General features: G+C 36.2%; 1 pseudogene; it reads left to right on the forward strand.

Moving 5' to 3' along the window:
- Nucleotides 1-352: 352 nt before the first annotated feature.
- On the forward strand, nucleotides 353-514 carry LOC132532914 (small nucleolar RNA SNORA70; annotated as a pseudogene).
- Nucleotides 515-7,839: the final 7,325 nt, after the last annotated feature.

Raw genomic sequence — 7,839 nt, forward strand, 5'->3', positions numbered from 1 at the left:
TCCTGGTGCAGGCACCAAGCCCCAGTGATAACCCTAGAGGCAATATAAATATATATATCAGCAGAAGGAAAAATGAAAAAAAATATAAAAGGAACAATATTCATGATCCAAAGAATGAGCTAGAAATATGGTGTACCAGAATTAGTAATTTTAAAAATGTAAGAAAAAAGTTAACTGCAAATATACCTATATTTATATTCATATGTATATATGTACATATATTATTTTTTAGATCACACAGCATAGATGAATAGTGTTTAAGTTTTATTAATGCATTTTCTTATGAGGAAGAAAGGTCTCCGATGACTTTTTCTAAAAATTGGTAAGTGACCTTTTTCCCATTTAATGATTTATACAGATTTTTAAAGTCTGTTTTCAAAAATGTGAGTGAGCGCACATGATGGGTTCAACAAAAGACATATCCAGGGTGCAGTGACTATAAGCAACAGTCTCCGTGGTAGTATTTTCATCCTGTTGCTCCTGTGGGCTACCTTAAGGGAACTTGAAGACAACTCCACACATTCTGTATTTTTGCCTGTTCCTACAGTCCCCAGTCTTAGACTCAAAACAGATAGTGCTTGGGGAAAATATTTATATGTATGGCTTCACAGTGACAGTCTCCTGAAGAGAGTTCCAAATATAGGTAGAGAATATTGTGCCAGTATGAAGTGTGTTACATATATCAATAGTAAAAAGAGATAAAATTAAAAATATATATGTCCGGGCTATGTGCTGGTGCTCCTGGTTGAGAGCACACATTACACTGCGTAAGGATCTGGGTTTGAGCACCCTGGTCCCCACCTACATGGTGAAGCAGTGTTGCAGGTGTCTCTCTGCCTTTCTTCCTCTCTGCCACCTCCTTCCCTCATGATTTCTGGCTGTCTGTATCCAATAAATAAATAAGGATAATAAAAAAAAATGTAGTTAAAGTCAGGTCAACTTAACAATACTTGTATTCCATTCTCTTGTTGAGAATAAAGAATTCATATTTGTATTCAGTCTGAAACCAAGCCTCAGGGGGTTGTTGTTCTGAGTCTGCAATGTTCAGTGTTAAAAGCAGGGCACAATTTAGCCGCCAGTTGTAGCAAATTTCCTTTACGCATGTCTGAGATTGACGACAGAAAAGACTAGCATTACCTTAGCAATGTCCTTTGTTCTTGTTCAGGAGGCTAACACCTCCGAGGTCATGGATTTAAAGCTCACAAGTTCTTCTCTCTCTCAGTCAGCACTCCTGGGCTGCAAGTAGAGGGGAAATGGCCAAATACTCTGCCTATTCTGCTGGAACTCATAACCTCTGTGTGTTTGATTCCAACCCCTCACCGCAACCCTTCTGGACCCAGCCACCCACTTGAGTACCTACCTGAGGCTTCAGTGCTTCAGTAGATGTCTCTGTTGTGGTTGGTGAGGTTTGTTAATATTGACAGTTGTAGATATTTGTTATTTTAGGAGACAGTCTGAACTTTCCACCCTTATTCCATGACCATGCCTCAAGAATTTATGTTCAGTAATAAGTATATATAACTATAACGTATATCTTATAGTGTACAGAGAAAAGCCTAAAACTACAAAATATGGCTATAATCACTAATTACCTCTTAGTCCTATGTATTTGTTGAGACTAATAGTAAAGTCTTGAGTTATATTAACACATTCAATGCTTAGGGAATTTTATACAGATTTATATTATGCTAATTTTGTTAGATCACTGAACATTTTACTGACTGTAAATATTCATGTATTTTATGAATTTGTTATGCACAGTGTAGAAGGTTTATAGTAATTAATTCAGTCTTTTAAAATTTAATCATTTTCCCCCCACAAGGATTGTCACTGGGGCCAGTACCACTTTCAGCAGCCATTTCTTTTTTTTCTCTCTCTCTTCCTTACTTCCAATCCTTTCTTCCTCCTTCCTTTCTTCCGTCTTCTTTTTCTTCCCTTTCTTTATTTTTCTTTTTCTGTTTTTGTATCTCTTTACTTGATGAGAGAGGGATTGAGAGAGGCAAGAGAGGTAAAGAGGAGAGATAAAGAGAAACAAACAACTTCATATCTGTTTCACCACTAGTGAAACTTCTCCCCTACAAGTAGAGGAGAGTGGCTTGAACCCAGGTCCCTGTGTGCTGTACCTGGCCCCTAAACTTAATTTCTGTCAAAGTGAAAATTACTAAATATTAAAACAAATGCTTGTACAATTTGTCTCTGCTGTTCTCCTCTCTATAATAATTTACTTCTATAATAAGCTCATTATGTAAGACCTTTACATTGCAATGTGTATAGTCCACATCTGAAATCCCACAACACATGGTTGATATCCTGGCATGGGAGGAACCTCCAATACGGTGGTGTTTTTCTTCTTTGTTCTCTCCCTGTCTGTCTCACTTTATCTGAAATGGTGAATCATGCATGAACATAGTCCCATTTCGATAAAATAAGATAGGTCATAGAAATCTGACAGGAAATAACAATAGCAATTAAAGTGACTCATTTTGTATTTGTTTCCATTAAGCAAATTGGTACGTGATGCCTCTTAGCTGAATATTCCTGTTTGATTACTCTGCTATCATAGCACTCCCTGTAATAGGAGTCACCTGTAATGGTGCTCATCATCATGCTTCCGTGTACAGTTAGAATCTTAGACCGTAATGAGTTTTATATATGGCCACTGAGATCTTTTTTTTTCTCCTTTTGTTGTCTTCCCCCCATCCCCCGTTGTTTATCATAGTTGTTGCTATTGCTGTCGATGTTGTTGGATAGGACAGAGAGAAATCGAGAGGAGGGGAAGATAGCGAGGGGGAGTGAAAGACACTTGGAGACCTGCTTCACCGCCTGTGAAGCGACACCCCCTCCCCCCCTAAGTGGGGAGCTGGGGGCTCAAACCAGGATCCTTAAACAGGTCCTTGTGCTTCCCTCCACATGTGCTTAACCCACTGCGTCACCGCCTGGCTCCCGGTCACTGAAATCTTTAGGAAAAATGTAAATTGTCCTAAGTGAACCAAAGTTCATTTTTTTTAATTGTTGTAGTTATTATTGTTGTTATTGATGTCGTTGTTGTTGGATAGGACAGAGAGAAATGGAGAGAGGAGGGGAAGACAGAGAGGAAGAGAGAAAGATAGACACCTGCTGACGTGCTTCACTGGTATGTCATAATATTTTAGTATATTATTGTAATTTTGGTAAATAAAAATATTATGTTAACTTCTGAGTCACTGAATCAAGTATTTGTGCCAACTCACACAACAAATAATCAAATAATGCAGTAACTTCACTCGAGCAAAAAAAAAAGAAAAAAAACAAATATAGAGAATGAAGTTCATTTGACACTTGGGGGGGGAGGCTGTATGTGACACATAATTTATTTTCAGCAAGAAACCATTTTTCCATTTTGTACCTATAAAAAATCCAGTAGGAGAGATTAAATTATTGACCTTAAAGCACTTATTTTTAAACGAAAGAGTGAATTTACCTTCCTAACCATTAATCAAAGAGAAGTGGTCAAGACTTCAAAAGAAGTAAAATTTCAAAACAAATATGGAGAATGAAGCCCTCCTTTCTCTATACTAATACATTAAAATAAATTTGGACTGAGTTGCCTATAGTTTGCCTTAGACACCAGCTCTAGGAAACTACGTTGCAAAGGCCATCATCATAAACAGTGACAACAGGAAATGTGATATTTTATTCTTCCCCCGTATTATTTTGCTACCCACAGTCTAGTATTACCTGAGGCTTTATTTCATGTCTTGAGTAAGGAATGAATGAGAAGGTTGTCTCTTTCTTGCCTTTATTGGGACCTCTTTAAAATTAATGAAAGTACAATTAGTGTAATAAGTGAATGAGTGGCAGAGATGAAGAAAGAGGAAGATAGAGAGGGGAAAAGTGAAAAGGTTCAAAATGTGTGAACTAGAATAAATTTTTAAAAAATTGGGAGTAGGGGGTAGATAGCATAATGGTTATGCAAAGAGACTCTCATGCTTAATGCTCTGAAGTCCCAAGTTCAATCCCCTGCACCAGCAAAAGCAAGAGCCGTGCAGTGTTCTGGTATTTCTCTCTGCATCTCCCTCAAAAATAAAATAAAAGACTTAAAAAAAAACTTAAAAAAATCAGTAAACAAGATATCTACAAATGTGTGACTAGATAAAAAAATTCATAATTTTGTCTCTATTGTCATTTGTAATGCTGCTAAATGTGATTATGTGATATATGATAAAATGTTGGACATCAAAATGTTATAAGTAGTGTGTCAAATTAATCTACCAGTTTAAAAAATTAGAGAAAAAGTAAATAGAAAATAAGTTGTGGGGGCCCTGTAGTAGCATAGCGGGTTAAGTGCACATGGCGCCAAGTGCAAAAATGGTGGATTTAGGGCAACCCAAATGCTTACAAGAGATGAGTGATATATGGGCACAAAAGAATACTACTCAGCCGTAAGAAATAATAAAATTCTTCCCTTTGCCTTGTGTTGGACAGAAATTGAATGAATCTTGCTAAATCAGTTAAACCATAAGGAAAGGATGAACACCATATAATATCACATAAGTAGGACTTCAGAAACAAGGAGGACAAGACAAAATGATAAATGGAACTTGGAGGAGACATAATCTGTTGCAGCAAAGTCAAGGACTCTGGGTGTTAGTATTTGTGAGGGGAAAGGGTTAACTAGGCACTGGAGACCCAGTGCAAGATGGTGGAGGAAGATCTACGTTATTGGTGTAGATGGTACATAGAAATTTACCATGGAAAGATAAGAAATTGAACTCCTGTGAAAACAGCTGCTTTGTAAAAAATTATTTCCATAATAAATTATTTCAATGATTTGAATTTCCATCACTTTTGAGTTAATAAGGTGCTACAGTACTAAGCTCTTAACTGAAAGAGAATAAGCGGACATATGGTCTACTGTTTATATAATTCCTATGAAAGTTACCTATGGGTAACTTGAATAATTTATTTAGAGTTTGCATTGGTCTCTTAAAGAGACTTTCCACTGACTTATAAAGATTACAGGGCTCCACCTGTTTCATTCTTGTTCAAGACCTGCTTACATCTTATTTCACTTTGATGCTATGAACTATCCCACATCTTCACTATAAATTACTTCATATCTGTAAAGATAGCAGAATGTTTCTGTAGCTTGTAAACAAATAATTCAAAAAGACAGAGACATTGTTTATTAGTTATCATTGATCTAAGATATGCCAGAAGAGTTGTCATCACACTTCTGTGTGTGTAATTTGTTTGGGGAAATCAATGTGATGCTTTGCTTTAGGCATAAAATAAGATAAAAAAGAGAGATGGCATGGAAATGAAAGATCTTTTTTATCATTTTAAAAAGTATGATCATAAAAACAATAAATTCTCTTATCAAGAGAATTATCTATATAACATTTCATATAAATCTATTATTTTATTGATGAAAATTGTCTCATAAAATAGAGAATAAACCACAACAATGAAGACAGCCTTGAAAACTATGCAGACAATTCTTGAAAAATAAAAATAAACATTTAATATATACCCAACATCTATGCTTTCTCCTCAATCTTCCAATATTCCTCATTATATCTGTTATAAAAAATAAGCATAATCTTGTTTCTTCTTTCATCATGACAACTAAAAGGAAACAAAAGCATTACTATAAGCTTCTATTAAGTCATTTGTATCTGCTTATATAGTCAAATTTTCTTCTGCTACTTTTTCATGGATATCAGGATTCTTCCACTCTGAGTTAGGTTTCAGATAATTTCATATTAAGGTCACTGTTCCTACAAGTCTTTCCTCTATGGCTTCAGCCTCAAGTGGTCCCTCTTCACTTTCAGCTATTATTTCTGATTTCTACAATAATAGTGTACATCACTTCATTTCCTTTATGAAGCAGAAATTTATTTCTTAATTCTCCTAAAAAAGCATAAATATATGTTCCTTTACTTTCTGGTTATGATTATTTTTTGACAGTTTTCTTCATGATCAACTGTTTACACTACAGATCACATGCTTGTACCATATCTAGTTTGGATGCCACCTATGACCATCAGATTCTAATACACAGTGGCCAGTTATCTTCACTCTTTATCTTTTTTAAAATATTTATTTATTCCATTTTGTTGCCCTTATTATTTTAATGTTGTAGTTATTGTTGTCGTCATTGTTGGATAGAGAGAAATGGAGAGAGGAGGGGAAGACAGAGAGGGGGAGAGAAAGATAGACACCTTCAGACCTGCTTCACCACCTATGAAGCAACTCCCTTGCAGGTGGGGAGCTGGGGGCTTGAACTGGGATCGTTTCACTGGTCCTCTAGCTTTGTGCAACCTGTGTTTAACCCACTGCGCTACCGCCTGACTCCCACTCTTTGTCTTTAATATACCAACAAAAATTGACACATCAATCTGCCATCAACTGTGAATTTTCTTTAATAGTCCCTCCTATTCATTTTCAATATCAGCTCATGCCTTCACAGTGAAATGGTAGAGAACTGAGTTATAGGGCTCATTATTTCCCAAATATACTCCTCTTGTGATATCAACTATCTTCATAGTTTTAAGATGTGATGTGTATATGTATGATACCCAAACATGCACCTCTTTTTGTAAAAATATACTTGGATCAGATAGTGCTGTTCATTTGCTTCTTATGAACTGTTCCTGAATGTTTTACATGCTAATCTAAAATGCCAAAAACCATGTTTATGAATTTCTCCATAAATATGTTTTGCTTGCAGTTCTCCTTATTCTCTAAAATAGAATATTTTCTCTTTTCTTATTTCATATATTTTATTAGTTATTTAATACTGATTTACAAACTTATAAGACAATATGTGAGTAATTATACATGTTTCCTACCACCAGAGATCCAAGACCCATTCTTTCCACTGGAAACTGCAGTAGTTCTCCAAGATCACAGATATGGCTTGACTATTCCCTTTCTCTCTCTCTCTCTCTCTCTCTCTCCATCTATATCTATATCTACATAGAGATATAGAGATGTAGATATAGATACATTTTTTGGTCCTGCCTTTTCTTCCATTCTAAATCACACCTACACCTATTACTACTTAAGAGTGTCCTTCCATTTTTTTTCCTCTTCTTTCTCAGGGTCCTGATGGAACTGGGTTTCAGAGCCTTGTAGTCATCTTTCCCTAAAATGTATCCCCCTCTGGGAGTATGAACCAAAATTCTTTTTGGAGTTAGAGTTCTGGCTTCTGTAATTGCTTCTCTGCTGGACATGGACATTGGCAGGGTTTGTCAGTGCCCCCAGCTTGTTACTGTCTTTCCCTAGTGGGTTAAAGCTAAGGAGAGCTGACTTCTGAGTCATATTTGTGAGGTTATCTGTCCAGAAAGTTCTAGATGAAATCACAGTAGTATCTGCAACTGAGTGGTTGTGGCTTCATGAGTTTCTGAAAGAACCCTGGTTGTACTTTGTTCAGTTTTAAGGTGTTATTTATTTTTTTTCCTAGTTTACCAGGAAAACATTCTAAAATGGCTCCTACTTCTCTGCAAGTCCCTTTCTTTTCTCTCTCTTTACTATTTTTTTTACATCTTTATTTATTGGATAGAAACTGCCATAAATTGAGAGGGGAAGGGGATGACAGAGTGGGAAAGAGATAGAGACACCTGCAGCACTGTTTCACTACTCATAAAGCTTTCTGCCTGCAGGTAGGGACTGGGGTCTCTAACCAGGGCCCTCATGCATTGTAATATGTGCTCTCAACCAAGTGTGCCACCACCTGGCCCCTTTCTTTTTTCTCAATCTGCAACTTTTCAGTCATTATTAAGTATTATCTTCCTGCCATATCCTGTATTCCTGTATTTTATAGTAGTTTGAAAACCCATCCAGAACTTTCTATAC

Source organism: Erinaceus europaeus, chromosome 14 (genome assembly GCF_950295315.1).
Source record: "Erinaceus europaeus chromosome 14, mEriEur2.1, whole genome shotgun sequence".
NCBI lineage: Eukaryota > Metazoa > Chordata > Mammalia > Eulipotyphla > Erinaceidae > Erinaceus > Erinaceus europaeus.